This window comes from Entelurus aequoreus, linkage group LG09, assembly GCF_033978785.1.
Source record: "Entelurus aequoreus isolate RoL-2023_Sb linkage group LG09, RoL_Eaeq_v1.1, whole genome shotgun sequence".
In the NCBI taxonomy this organism is placed as follows: Eukaryota; Metazoa; Chordata; class Actinopteri; order Syngnathiformes; family Syngnathidae; genus Entelurus; species Entelurus aequoreus.
Genome location: NC_084739.1, coordinates 5241097 through 5256971, shown reverse-complemented (window position 1 = coordinate 5256971; position 15875 = coordinate 5241097).

The window sequence follows — 15875 nt, the reverse complement described above, 5'->3', positions numbered from 1 at the left end:
AGGAATTGTCAAAATGTGTAAATGGGACAAAACAAACAACATGTTTACTTGACCCAATTCCTGGGAAACTTATCAAGGAGCTTTTTGTATTATTAGGTCCATCAGTGTTAAATATTATAAACTTATCACTTTCCTCTGGCACTGTTCCCCTAGCATTCAAAAAAGCGGTTATTCATCCTCTACTCAAAAGACCTAACCTCGATCCTGATCTCTTGGTAAACTACCGGCCGGTGTCCCACCTTCCGTTTATCTCGAAAATCCTCGAAAAAATTGTCGCACAGCAGCTAAATGAACACTTAGCGTCTAACAATCTCTGTGAACCTTTTCAATCCGGTTTCAGGGCAAATCACTCTACGGAGACAGCCCTCGCAAAAATGACTAATGATCTATTGCTAACGATGGATTCTGATGCGTCATCTATGTTGCTGCTTCTTGATCTTAGCGCCGCTTTCGATACTGTTGATCATAATATTTTATTAGAGCGTATCAAAACGCGTATTGGGATGACAGACTTAGCCTTGTCTTGGTTTAACTCTTATCTTACTGACAGGATGCAGTGTGTCTCCCATAACAATGTGACCTCGGACTATGTTAAGGTAACGTGCGGAGTTCCCCAGGGTTCGGTTCTTGGCCCTGCACTCTTTAGTATTTACATGCTGCCGCTAGGTGACATCATACGCAAATATGATGTTAGCTTTCACTGTTATGCTGATGACACCCAACTCTACATGCCCCTAAAGCTGACCAACACGCCGGATTGTAGTCAGCTGGAGGCGTGTCTTAATGAAATTAAACAATGGATGTCCGCTAACTTTTTGCAACTCAACGCTAAGACAACGGAAATGCTGATTATCGGTCCTGCTCAACACCGACATCTATTTAATAATACCACCTTAACATTTGACAACCAAACAATTAAACAAGGCGACTCGGTAAAAAATCTGGGTATTATCTTCGACCCAACTCTCTCGTTTGAGTCACACATTAAGAGTGTTACTAAAACGGCCTTCTTTCATCTCCGTAATATCGCTAAAATGCGTTCCATTTTGTCCACAAGCGATGCTGAGATCATTATTCATGCGTTCGTTACATCTCGTCTCGATTACTGTAACGTTTTATTTTCGGGTCTCCCTATGTCTAGCATTAAAAGATTACAGTTGGTACAAAATGCGGCTGCTAGACTTTTGACAAAAACAAGAAAGTTTGATCATATTACGCCTATACTGGCTCACTTGCACTGGCTTCCTGTGCATCTAAGATGCGACTTTAAGGTTTTACTACTTACGTATAAAATACTACACGGTTTAGCTCCTGCCTATCTTGCCGATTGTATTGTACCATATGTCCCGGCAAGAAATCTGCGTTCAAAGAACGCCGGCTTATTCGTGATTCCCAGAGCCCAAAAAAAGTCTGCGGGCTATAGAGCGTTTTCTATTCGGGCTCCAATACTATGGAATGCCCTCCCGGTAAAAGTTAGAGATGCTACCTCAGTAGAAGCATTTAAGTCTCATCTTAAAACTCATTAGTATACTCTAGCCTTTAAATAGACCCCCCTTTTTTAGACCAGTTGATCTGCCGTTTCTTTTCTTTTCTTTTCTACTCTGCTCCCAACCCGGGGTGGACCGCTAGCCTGTCCATCGGATGGGGACATCTCTACGCTGCTGACTCGTCTCCGCTCGGGATGGTTCCTGCTGGCCCCACTATGGACTGGACTTTCGCTGATGTGTTGGACTTTCACAATATTATGTCAGACCCACTCGACATCCATTGCTTTCGGTCTCCCCTAGAGGGGGGGGGGTTACCCACATATGCGGTCCTCTCCAAGGTTTCTCATAGTCATTCACATTGACGTCCCACTGGGGTGAGTTTTCCTTGCCCGTATGTGGGCTCTGTACCGAGGATGTCGTTGTGGCTTGTACAGCCCTTTGAGACACTTGTGATTTAGGGCTATATAAATAAACATTGATTGATATATATATATATATATATATATATATATATATATATATATATATATATATATATATATATATATATATATATATATATATATATATATATATATATATATATATATATATATATATATATATATGTGTGTGTGGAGGCTCAAACAGGAAATATGACCAAATATACATTAATATATTTGTTTAGGATATAAATAATTACATTGTCAGGTTCTTTTTAGGATTTTAGTTCAGGGTGAGTGTGAAATTTTTTTGTGTCCAAGAGGGGGCGTGGCAGAAAATAATTGACGTGGAGGACATAGTGTAATTTGTGATTAGTGTATTATTTTCCTATTTTTAAACCCAGTGTTACTGTTACAGTGGCACACAATATATACCTAATATACATATTTATGTATAAATAATACCTCTGCCTTGTTTTTTAATGTAGTGGTCCCCAACCACCGGGCCGGGGCTCGGTACCGGTCCGTGGATCGATTGGTACAGGGCTGCACAAATTAAATTTAAAAAAATAAATAATAAAATAAATGTTTTTATTTAATTTATTTTTTTAAATTATTAAATCAACATAAGAAACACAAGATACACTTACAATTAGTGCACCAACCCAAAAAAAAACTCACTCCTCATTCACACTCATTCGCACAAAAGGTTTGTTTCTTTCTGTTATTAATATTTCTGGTTCCTACATTATATATCAATACAGATCAATACAGTCTGCAGGGATACAGTCCGTAAGCACACATGATTGTATGTCCTTATGACAAAAAAAAACCATTTATATACATGTTACAGGTTATATAGCTTTTATTATTGAATGTATCAAATGTGATGAATATTTAATAGACCAGCATTGGAAAAAAGCCTTTTGGCTTTTTGTGCCATCCATTTGCTTTTTTAAAGCATTACATGGATTCAATTATTTAAGATGTCAATAAACTTCTCAATCAATCAATCAAAAGCCGTGAATCAATGCATTGATGCATTTTCGGTGAATTAATCCAGATGTACCTCAAAGTGGTCTTTATCTCCGATATGCAGATTCCAGCCTACAGTGGGGTCAGTCTCATGTGTGTTGTGTGTGTGTTGAGGGCGCTGCAATCCGTGTGGAGCCCCATTTTGCATAAAATGTCAATCAATCAATGACGAGGCGCTTTCTATGAAATTTTAAATATCATAGCCCCATCCTGTTCTGTCAGTGATATTAATATAATGGCACATTCCCCTTGTTGTTCACATTGCCCTTTGTGGCATGTCATGTTAGTGCTGTGCTGGTAAACTGTCAGAGTATTAAAATGGTTTCACATTAATACTTTTTTTTTTCCAAATAAGAGGGGAGATATTTTTCTTTTATTGCCCAAACCTGAACCTCATCCAAAAGAGAGAAAAACATGTGTTGCGTTACTAAGGATAGAAGATAATGATGAGCCCTAAAAAACATCTGTTCATTAAAGCCAACTGAAACACACTTATCTAACAGGCAATGGTATGCAGATATAAAATGATTTCTGTCTAAGAATATATACAACTTGTGATAAATGGGTTCTAGTGTCAGTTTTTAAGTCTATACCAATTGTATTCTAATAACAGACAGAAACGTAACTTGTTATTATAAAAGCCATTTCACAGAATCTGTTTTTTTTTGCATCCCCAGGAAATATAAATAACATAATTATAAAATGCATTGTTTGAATAAGAAAGGTGTCGTGCTGATTGATCTGATTGAATATTTAAAAAATACAATAAAAAAACAAAAAAAAAAACAATCCTGAACACCGGAAAAAATAATATTTGATGCGAATTCCAACTGGCTAGAATTTGACTTTATCGTGAAATATAGGGTTGTACGGTATACCGGTAATACTATAGTACCGCGATACGAATTAATCATATTCTGTACTATACCGCCTCTAAAAAGTACCTGTACCCCCCGTCGTCGTCACGTCGTGTCATTGCTGGTTTACAAGCAGACCAGCATGTTTGGCAGCGCACAAGCACGGTGTACTTACAAGCAGACACAGTGTGTAGACAGAAAAGGGAGAACGGACGCATTTTGGCTTAAAGATTAACGATAAAGGTGAAGTTATAACACTGAAACGCCCTCAGGAAGAGGTGCTTTAAGTAAGTTAGTTAACGGCTAAAGTCCATCCGCAGTCTACAGAGTTTTAGCTACTTCTAAAGGACTAATCCTCGTCTCCATGGCGACAATTATTTTTTTTTTTTTTTTTTTTTTCATGGCGACAAATAAAGTATGCTCTTACAAGTATCATCCCTGCAGGACGAGGACTAGCTAAACATGTTTCACTACACACCGTAGCTCACCGGCGTCAAAATATAAACAAACGCCATTGGTGGATCTACACCTAACATCCACTGTAATGATACCAAGTACAGGAGCGTATTTAGTCGATACTACTATGATTATATCGACATTCTTTGGCATCACAACATCTTCTTTCATTTTTTTAAAAATATATTATGTTTATAAACTCAGGAAATATGTCCCTGGACACATGCGGACTTTGAATATGACCAATGTATGATCCTGTAACGACTTGGTAACGGATTTATACTCACATTTCTGGTATTATCCAAAACTAATGTAAAGTATCCAAAGAACAGAAGAATAAGTGATTATTACATTTTACCAGAAGTGTAGATAGAACATGCTAAAAAATAAAGTAAGCAGATATTAACAGTAAATGAACCAGTTGATAAAAAATTCATTTTATACCCCTTGTCCTTAATAATTTTGACAAAATAATAGAATGGAAAATGACACAACATGTTACTGCATATGTCAGCAGCTAAATTAGGAAGCAAATAATTTTATTTAAGGACAAACTTGCAATAAGAAACATATGTTTAATGTACCCTAAGATATTTTGGTAAAATAAAGTCAATAATGCCATTTTTTGTGGTCCCCTTTATTTAGAAAAGTATCTAAATACATTTTGGTACCATTACTGGTCGCAACATATTGGTATCGGGACAACACTATCGTGAAATACAGTATTGTAATTGTAATCCTTCAGAAATGTGTGTTTTATTTTAAATATATTTATGTTACTCTTAATCGCTATTATACTTTGGGGGTAAGCGTGGCTGCCAGTTTGCGCCTACGGACCCCCCGACCACCACTCAACATTCATACACCAGTGTGAGTGGCGCTGGTGTCTTGCCCAAAGACACAGCGAAAATGGATGGCAGAGGCGGGGTTCGAACCTGAAACCCTAAAGTTACTGGCACGGTCACTCTATGGACTGCACCACGCCCTTACTTAACAGTGTTCTAAAACAAGGAAAAGCACAACTTAAAATATCAAATCATTGATAATAAAGATAAAAAAGATGTTTACAACAACGATGATGTAGTCAATTATTTTAATAATTTATTTGTAAACATCGACCCTACCTTGGCTAAACGAATACCAAAAATCAAGTTGATAATAAAACTGGAGAAACTATAATAGATAATATAAACAGTATTTTACTTGATAAAGTAGACAAGATTGAAATATTATAAATTGTGAAGTTATGTCCAAATAAGATTTCAAGCGATTATGTAGAGACAAATATGACGTTTATAAAGAGCATCATAGATTTAGTTATCAAACATTTGTAATTTATCATTCATGAAAAAGATATTTCCAGATCATATGAGACTTGCTAAAGTAGAACCACTTTACAAACACGAGCACTGGAATTACAGACCAACATCTTTGTTTCCACAGTTCTCAAAGATCTCAGAGAAATGGTTTGCTTTCAGGTTAAATACATTTATTATAACACATTTGGGCGGCGTGGCTCTGTTGGTAGAGCGGCAATGCCAGCAACTTCAAGGTTACGGGTTCGATTCCCACTTTCGCCATCCTAGTCACTGCCGTTGTGTACTTGGGCAAGATACTTTACCCACCTGCTGCCAGTGCCACCCACACCGGTTTAAATGTAGCTTAAAAATGTAAATAACGGTTTCACTATGTAAAAGCGCTTTGAGTCTCCAGAGAAAAGCGCTATATAAATATAATTCACTTCACTAGTTCACTAATAGATAAAACATCTTAAGCAATAGTCAACATGGGTTTCGTCCCAATCACTCAACAACAACAGCAATAATTGCAGAAACAATTTCAACTGCAATAGAGAGAAAACAATATTTAGTAAGCAGTTTTGTAAATCTTCAAAAAGTGTTTGATACGCTCGATCTTAAGTTATTATTGGACAAACTGTGTCAATATGGAATAAGAGGAGTGGCTCATGACTGGGTCAAAAATTACCTGAAGGACAGAAAACAGTTGGTGGAAGTTAACAATTGGAAGCCTGCCTTACATAATATTAGTTGTGGAGTACCACAAGGATCAGTCCTTGGACCAATACTGTTTCTCATGTATGTCAGTGATATCACCATGGTTTACAAACTGTTTAAAGGCCTACTGAAATGAATTTTTGAAATTTAAACGGGGATAGCAGATCCATTCTATGCGTCATACTTGATCATTTCGCGATATTGCCATATTTTTGCTGTAAGGATTTAGTAGAAAACATCGACGATAAAGGTCGCAACTTTTGGTCGCTGATAAAAAAAAAGCCTTGCCTGTACCGGGAGTAGCGTGACGTCAAAGGTTGAAAGGCTCCTCACATTTCCCCATTGTTCACACCAGCAGCGAGAGCGATTCGGACCGAGAAAGCGACGATTACCCCATTAATTTGAGGAAGGATGAAAGATTCGTGGATGAGGAACGTGAGAGTGAAGGACTAGAGTACAGTTGAGGACGTATCTTTTTTCGCTCTGACCGTAACTTAGGTAAAAGGGCTCATTGGATTCCACACTTTCTCCTTTTTCTATTGTGGATCACGGATTTGTATTTTAAACCACCTCGGATACTATATCCTCTTGAAAATGAGAGTCGAGAACGCGAAATTGACATTCACAGTGACTTTTATCTCCACGACAATACATCGGTGAAGCACTTTAGCTACGGAGCTAACGTGATAGCATCGTGCTTAAATGCAGATACAAACCAAAGAAATAAGCCCCTGACTGGAAGAATAGACAGAAGATCAACAATACCATGGTAAATGGTAAATGGGTCATACTTGTATAGCGCTTTTCTACCTTTTTTTAAGGAACTCAAAGCGCTTTGACACTATTTTCCACATTCACCCATTCACACACACACATTCACACACTGATGGCGGGAGCTGCCATGCACGGCGCTAACCGGGCCCATCAGGAGCAAGGGTGAAGTGTCTTGCTCAAGGACACAACAGACGTGACTAGGATGGTAAAAGGTGGGGATTGAACCAGCAACCCTCAGATTGCTAGCACGGTCACTCTCCCAACTTCGCCACGCCGCCCCTCACCCATACTACTATCAGAAGACACCGAACCAAACACTTGACCTGTAACTACACGGTTAATGCTGTGCCGCCTGTCGAAGCCTAGCAATGCTGTTGCTAACGACGCCATTGAAGCTAACTTAGCTACGGGACCTCGTCAGAGCTATGATAAAAACATTAGCGCTCCACCTACGCCAGCCCTCATCTGCTCATCAACACCCGTGCTCACCTGCGTTCCAGCGATCGACGGCGCAACGAAGGACTTCACCCGATCATCGATGCGATTGGCGGCTAGCGTCGGATAGCGCGTCTGCTATCCAAGTCAAAGTCCTCCTGGTTGTGTTGCTGCAGCCAGCCGCTTGTACACAGATCCCACCTACAGCTTTCTTCTTTGCAGTCTTCATTGTTCATTAAACAAATTGCAAAAGATTCACCAACACAGATGTCCAGAATACTGTGGAATTTTGCGATGAAAACAGAGCTTTTTGTATTGAGATACAATGTTTCCGAATACTTCCGTTTCAACCATCGAGTTACGCGCAAACGTCATCATACATAGACATTTTCAACCGGAAGTGTGGCGGGAAATTTAAAATTGCACTTTATAAGTTAACCCGGCCGTATTGGCATGTGTTGCAATGTTAAGATTTCCTCATTGATATATAAACTATCAGACAGCGTGGTCGGTAGTAGTGGGTTTCAGTAGGCCTTTAAGTCTATTTCAATGGCGGACGACTCAACCTTTTTTTTATTCAGGACAAAAGATGACAGATGTTTTAGAGGTGGTTGAAAAGGAATTCATCAAAATTAAAAGATGGTTTGATGTAAACATATTATCACTGAATACTAGTAAAACTAAATGTATGATTTTTTTGTAGTAGTAGGAAAAGTGTGGATGGCTCTGTGGGGAGGCGGGGCCGGCAGACCGACAGCGAGGCATGCCCCGCTGGGGCCGACTCCGAGATGGCGGCGACGAGGCAGGGCACACCGGAGCCCGCTCCAAGATGGCGGCGAGGAGGCGTGGACGACGAGCGAGCAGCGAGGCGGGGCAATCACGACAAGGTGCGTGGAGCGCACAGCTGTAGACAATGTAATCATCCTCTCGCACTGTATAAGAGGGCGACAGACGTGAACGTCAGGGAGAGAGGCGGGGAGAAGAGAAGGAGCCAGAGGGAAGCTGACGTTGAGTGAACGAGACAACGAGCACGCGAACGACGGCGACGCACGCAGCTGGGGAAGCTGGAGCGGAGGAGCGAGGAGAGAGAGAGAGCGCCAGGGAGACGACGACGTGCTGCTGGAAAGCAGACGGAGGAGCGAGCAGGAAACGGCAAGTGCTGAAAAGCACGAAGAGGTTTCTGATTGAAAAATAAAGAAGTCTAAACCTGCCGCAAGATGTCGTTCCTTGATGGTCCTTGGAACCCACCCGGCAGCTGGAGTCTGTCACAGGCTCATTATATGTCGAAGGAGTTGAGATTCAAAGAACACAGATCAAGTGTTTTGGGTGTTATGATTGATGAACATCTGTCATGGAAATCACATATAAATGATACGAAGGCTAAAGTATCAACAACTATTTCTATTTTGCACAACGTGAAGGAATTGTGAAATCAAAAAGCATTGTATATTTTGTATAACTCACTGGTTGTTCCATATGGGCTAGTGCAGGTAAAACTTTCTTAAACCCAATAATCCTTCTGCAGAAGAGAGCCGTAAGAATCATTACTGGAAATGCATACAGAGAACCCACAAACCCAATAGTTGAATTAAATGTATAAACATTTCATGAACCAGTAGAGTATGTCCTAAAAATCATGTACAAAGCACTTGCAACAATTCTACCGTACAACACTCAAAACAGATTTGTAAAAAAAGAAAGTAATCATAATCTGAAAGATCTTTAATACATCTACATTTAGAACAGTGATAACGGAAATAAGTATTTCAATCAAAGGTGTTAGTTCATACTTGCCAACCTTGAGACCTCCAAGTGGGGGGGGTTCAATACTTATTTCCAACTCAAGTATTTCATATATATATATATATATATATATATATATATATATATATATATATATATATATATATATATATATATATATATACACTACCGTTCAAAAGTTTGGGGTCACCCAAACAATTTTGTGGAATAGCCTTCATTTCTAAGAACAAGAATAGACTGTCGAGTTTCAGATGAAAGTTCTCTTTTTCTGGCCAATTTGAGCGTTTAATTGACCCCACAAATGTGATGCTCCAGAAACTCAATCTGCTCAAAGGAAGGTCAGTTTTGTAGCTTCTGCAAAGAGCTAAACTGTTTTCAGATGTGTGAACATGATTGCACAAGGGTTTTCTAATCATCAATTAGCCTTCTGAGCCAATGAGCAAACATATTGTACCATTAGAACACTGGAGTGATAGTTTCTGGAAATGGGCCTCAATACACCAATGTAGATATTGCACCAAAAACCAGACATTTGCAGCTAGAATATTCATTTACCACGTTAGCAATGTATAGAGTGTATTTCTTTAAAGTTAAGACTAGTTTAATGTTATCTTCATTGAAAAGTACAGTGCTTTTCCTTCAAAAATAAGGACATTTCAATGTGACCCCAAACTTTTGAACGGTAGTGTATATGTATGAAATACTTGACTTTCAGTGAATTTTAGCTATATATATATATATATATATATATATATATATATATATATATATATATATATATATATATATATATATATATATATATATATATATATATATATATATTTATTTATTTATTTTATTATACATATAAATAAAATAAATACTTGAATTTCAGTGTTCCGGAGGCTATCCAGTAGATGGCAGTATTGTCCTGTTTAACTTCTCCGTTTATGACTGAGTATATAATTTCGGCCACCGTGTTCAATGGAGAAGTATGTTCTACAAAATGTACAGGCAACATACATACCCCTTCCCCTTCGAACTGTCCATGATGAACTGAAATTCTTGTTTCCATTCGTTTCAGAAGTTGCAAGCGTATTTCTTCATCTTGCTCGTCGATGGTGTCGCCATGTCTGTAACTTCCTTGTTCTTCTGCTTCGTCTCCTTGTTGTGTGCGCAGTTGTGCACTCTTCTCTCTAAAAGCCGTAGATGTTATGACGTCATTGGTCAGGCAAGCTGTTTATATCGTGGGAAAGCGGACGTGAGAACAGGCTGCCCCCACTCAGGTCCGCATGGAGCTGGAGGGGGCGTGGCCTCCAGCTGCGGCTGAATACCGGGAGTTTGTCGGGAGAAAATTTCTGCCGGGAGGTTATCGGGAGAGGCGCTGAATACCGGGAGTCTGGCAAGTATGTGTTAGTTTATGGAACAAACTTGATAGTGGAATAAAACAATGTAAGTCTATTTCTGTATTTAAAAAACCCCGTAAAAATCATGATGACGAAAAAATATGACTGAGTAAAATGATATCTTCATTATTAATTTAATTGTTGTAAAATAAAAATATGGATTTGTAGTTGCCAACATTGAAAGTCAATTGTTGTATTTGTGAAAATAGGGAGCAGATATAAGTTTTTAACTAGTTTCTGCTTCTTTTCATTCATAATTTGCTTTAACATTATATTGATTGTTTTATTTTTATTTTTATTTCTTTGTTTGATTTTCTATTAATTAAATAAATAAATGAACTGAACCGAACTTCATTCAGGCCCTGTGTGTACTATTGGTGGGCGTGATGCAGGTAATCTACTAAGACTACGTGTACAATTGATAACAAGAGCAAAAGTGGTGCAGGCCGCCCTATTTAAATGACGTGTTTGCCTGTGTTACCTGCTGTGCCAATTAGGACACTCTTTTACTGCACATCCATGGCAACGGGAAGAACTGTAATGGTGCGGTGAAATGCAAAGAAAAGGCATGTTGCAAGAATATTAAGTCATCCAGCGGCTTTAAAATGGCAAAGCTGGATAGAAAACTTGTCAAATATTTTATTTCAAATATGTTGACACAAACATGTACGACGGAGGATTCTCTGTCCATAGTTTGTCTTTGCAGCGTGATTGCCTCCTTTCTCACAGCCGTTTGTGCATACCTGTGCCAGTTTGCACGTACATTTCAAATGTAATAAGTATAGAGGCAAAAACAAAAGCCTCAAACAAATCCAGTCTTGATAAATCACGTTGTGGGTGTTAAATTAATATACTGTATTTGCCTCTCCTCCTCCCGGTATTGTGGGTGTTCCAATAATAAGCATATATTCTGCATATTTATTAAGATGGACAAGTACAAAGGATTGTGCTGTCTATTTTTGTCATTTAAGAGACACAATCATCAGCACTCCAACTTAGTAAATCAGCTTTGTGATCTATCAAGTTTGGACCTGTTTTAGTAATTGGTAAAAAAAATGGTATATGGTTATACTTGTATAGTGCTTTTCTACCTTTTTTTTTTAAGGAACTCAAAGCGCTTTGACACTATTTCCACATTCACCCATTCACACACACATTCACACACTGATGGTGGGAGCCGCCATGCAAGGTATGCATTTAGTAAATGCATACCTTGAATAGATCAAGCCGATAGTTAAAAATAGACAGAAGTGTATGTTTATTTGTATAAGATTACAACAAGCAAACAGCACAGATTCAATGAAATGAATTGAGATCCAAGACAAGAGTTATATGTAAATGTCTGCTATTGTAAAAATAAGGTATTGGTTAGTTTTGATTGACACAATGAGAGTGGTGATGATTTAACCAAATGACAAATGCACAGCGTCATACTGAAAAGTGTTTATACATTCATAATATATATATAAAAATACATTATAATATTTTAGTGAGTAAATCATCATATTTCTGTGCAAAATGTTAAGAAATCATCAAATATGTCTGACAGATGCATTGTTGCAGGTTGTAGCAATACAACTAAAAAAAAGAGTCTGCCTGCATACGTTTCCAAATGTTAGGAATATGAGGAAAGCATGGACCTCTCCAGTCAAATTGACGCACACAAAATGGGACAGACCAAGCAAGAAAAGAGTAATTTGCAGCAATCATTTTAATGATTCTGACTTCGAAGAAGAAGGATTTTTAAAAGACGTGATCCTGAAAATCAGGCGCACCCTTAAGGGGAGGAAGACTGAATCAGAACCTGCAGAAAAACAGAGAAAGAAAAACAGACCAGACGATCAAAAACGAAAGACAAAGAAGCTAAGCCGCTAGTATTCTATTTTGCATCCTCTTCTACTGATGTCCTGAAAGAGCATGAGCAAACACAGGATATGATGTCAATGGAAGAGTAGGGAAGTCTGGAAATTGCCATTCTTTTATATTTTGTTTTTGCTCATACTGTGAGCCATATCAGTTTTAAAGTAATCATGGGCCATGGTGACCAAAACATGCAATTAAGTGATGAAAATAATAGTTTTACATGTCTTTATTCACACTGTCTATATGGGAACATGGGCTCCAGTTCTGTAGATTATTTCACACCAAAGGGGAGTGGCCTATCGAGTCTGGCGATGGAAAGGCGACGTTCCAAGTACAGTACAGTTACTTATCTACAAAACCCAAAACCAGTGAAGTTGGCACGTTGTGTAAATCGTAAATAAAAACAAAATACAATGACATGCAAATAATTTTCAATGTATATTTAATTTATTGGACTGCAAAGACAAGACACTCAACATTGGAACTGGAAAACTTTTTTTTGTTGCAAATATTAGCTCATTTGGCATTTGATGTCTGCAACATGTTTCAAAAAAGCTGGCACAAGTGGCAATTAAGACTGACAAAAGTTTAGGAATGCCCATCAAACACAGGTACATACAGGTTTTGGAGCAACATATGTTGCCATCCAAGCAACGTTATCATGGACGCCCCTGCTTATTTCAGCAAGACAATGCCAAGCCACGTGTTACGACAGCGTGGCTTCATAGTAAAAGAGTGCGGGTACTAGACTGGCCTGCCTGTAGTCAAGACCTGTCTCCCATTGAAAATGTGTGGCATATTATGAAGCATAAAATACCACAACGGAGACCCCGGACTGTTGAACAACTTAAGCTGTACATCAAAGCAAGAATGGGAAATAATTCCACCTGAAAAGCTTCAAAAATTGGTCTCCTCAGTTCCCAAACGTTTACTGAGTGTTGTTAAAAGGAAAGACCATGTAACACAGTGGCAAAAATTCCGCTGTGCCAACTTTTTTGCAATGTGTTGCTGCCATTAAATTCAAAGTTAATGATTATTTGCAAAAAAAAAATGAAGTTTCTCAGTTGGAACATTAAATATCTTGTCTTTGCAGTCTATTCAATTGAATATAAGTTGAAAAGGATTGGACTCGACAAAAAAATGACATTGTTTTTTTTGTATTCTGTTTTTATTTACGATTTACACAACGTCCCAACTTCACTGGTTTTGGGTTTTGTAATTAAAGAATGCAGCTGAGATAGGCTCCAGCACCCGAAAGGGACAAGCGGTAGAAAATGGATGGATGGATGATGGAAAATGACTGCCGGGGCAAAAAAAATCATAGAAGATTTTGATCATCAAGATGCTTTGGGTCCTTTAAGGGTCATCAAGGGGGAATAATATTGCACGTTAGCCGTACTTCTGTAATATTTTGACAGATAATAGAGTTGGTTAGACAGAAATAACAAGCTGCAAAAACATTCAAGAGTGAAAGAACATTTCAGATTGTGAAAATGCTGCAGGGTTATTAATATTCAAGTCTCTGCAGCAAAGCATCTGGTGCATGATTGTTTCATGTGTGAGCGGGAGCTGATCAGCTGTGTCAGTTTGTCTTCAAAGAGCATTAGTCACCCAATTAATCCCCTGATGGGAGCTACAGGTCTGAAAATGTGCCACAAAGAGCCCTGAGAGCTCATATGATGACATCATGACAAAATGATGATGGGAACTCAGGTTTGACAACTGGAGCTGTCCTGCACACAACAGGACCGCGTACATTCTGATGTTTTTTGTTTTTTTTTAAAAGGCTGCAGCTTTTATCCTCTCGGGGCCTCTTTAAACGCCTCTTTTCTCAAATCCCCCAATTTACTGGCCGTGAACCGAAAACTAGAACTTGAGTGATGGAATTGGAGCGCGGCGTGAGGGGACAAGACAAAACAAACCACTTTGAACAAATCCTCAGTCTGATTCTCGAGGGCCGATGGGATCGTTTGCGTCCTGAAGGGAAATTAGAGAGTAATTTGGCCGAGGGTCTCCCCGCATTAACGCCTGGGTTATGGAGCGAGGAGGGCTCCGGGGCCAGACAGGGGGACACGGCGTAGCCCCGCTTCCTGTGTGCTGTGGTGCCAGGCGGGACAGTGTGTCTCTGCTGCCTCACTTTGAGCTCACCCTCCGTCTGTGGCCTGCACTTAACTGTGGAGATAACAGTGACTTTATAGCCCAGGGCTGCTGACAGACAGGAACAAACTGCCAGGACGCTGCTGGTGGCACGGGGGCAACGACTGCATGAGCCGGGGGTTCACACAGCAATGGGGACCCCGCAAAAGAGCCGCACGCGCCCCACTGAAAGTCATTTGGCGAGGGGGTGGGAGACACTGAGGGGCTATCAGACAAGCCGACTGGGGAAGATATGACTCTCTGGCGCTGTGCAGGAAGCAGAAAAAAGGGGAGCTGAGGTTTTTGAAGTGATACAATTGGAGCGTATGAGACTTCAGTCATGAGATAACGCTTGTCTCAAAGAAAGCCCTCATACTGCATGCATTCATTCATTTTGTAAGCCAGGATTTAATATGTGATGAGTCAACAGTCTAACCATGACCATTCAAATGTCCAATATAGAAAGTCAACACACCCCGAGTTTTTTCCGATGTAAAAAGTTAGATCAGAATAAGGTATTTTAAAACTTACAGCGGTATCTCACTTTTTCACCAATAGTTTGCCACAGTTTTTGCACACCGTCAGTTGTCATACCCCCAAACATTGCATGTAACAAAGTACTGCATGTTTATAGTTTGTAACAAAGTTTGCCTGCGTATTATCCCGCACAATCATGTACCCAAACAATGAATCATAATCTTTTTTTATTGAGTTGGGCTGCAAAAAATAAGCCACCATGGGGCCAAAGAAAGTTGTGAGTACTAGCACGTTCATAAAGAAGTGAGCAAAGTACTGTGGAACCTTGACTTACAAACCCCTTATTAAAGTTAAAGTACCACTGATAGTCACACACACACTAGGCGTGGTGAAATTACCCCCTGCATTTCACCCATCCCCTTGTTCCACCCCCTGGGAGGTGAGGAGCAGTGAGCAGCAGCAGTGAGCAGCACCAGTGGCCGCGTTCGGGAATCATTTCGGTGATTTAACCCCCAATTTCAACCCTTGAGTGCCAAGCAGGGAGGTAATGGGTCCCATTTTTATAGTCTTTGGTATGACTCGGCGGGGGTTTGAACTCACGACCTATTGATCTCAGGGCGGACACTCTAACCACAAGGTTATTGTGCAAACTTTTCAATTTGCGAACCACAGACAGAATAAAAATATGCTTTGGAGTATGAATATTGTCTACGTGTAATTAATGTTTCATACGCCCATTGTGTGCTTCACAGTGCAACCATTTTGT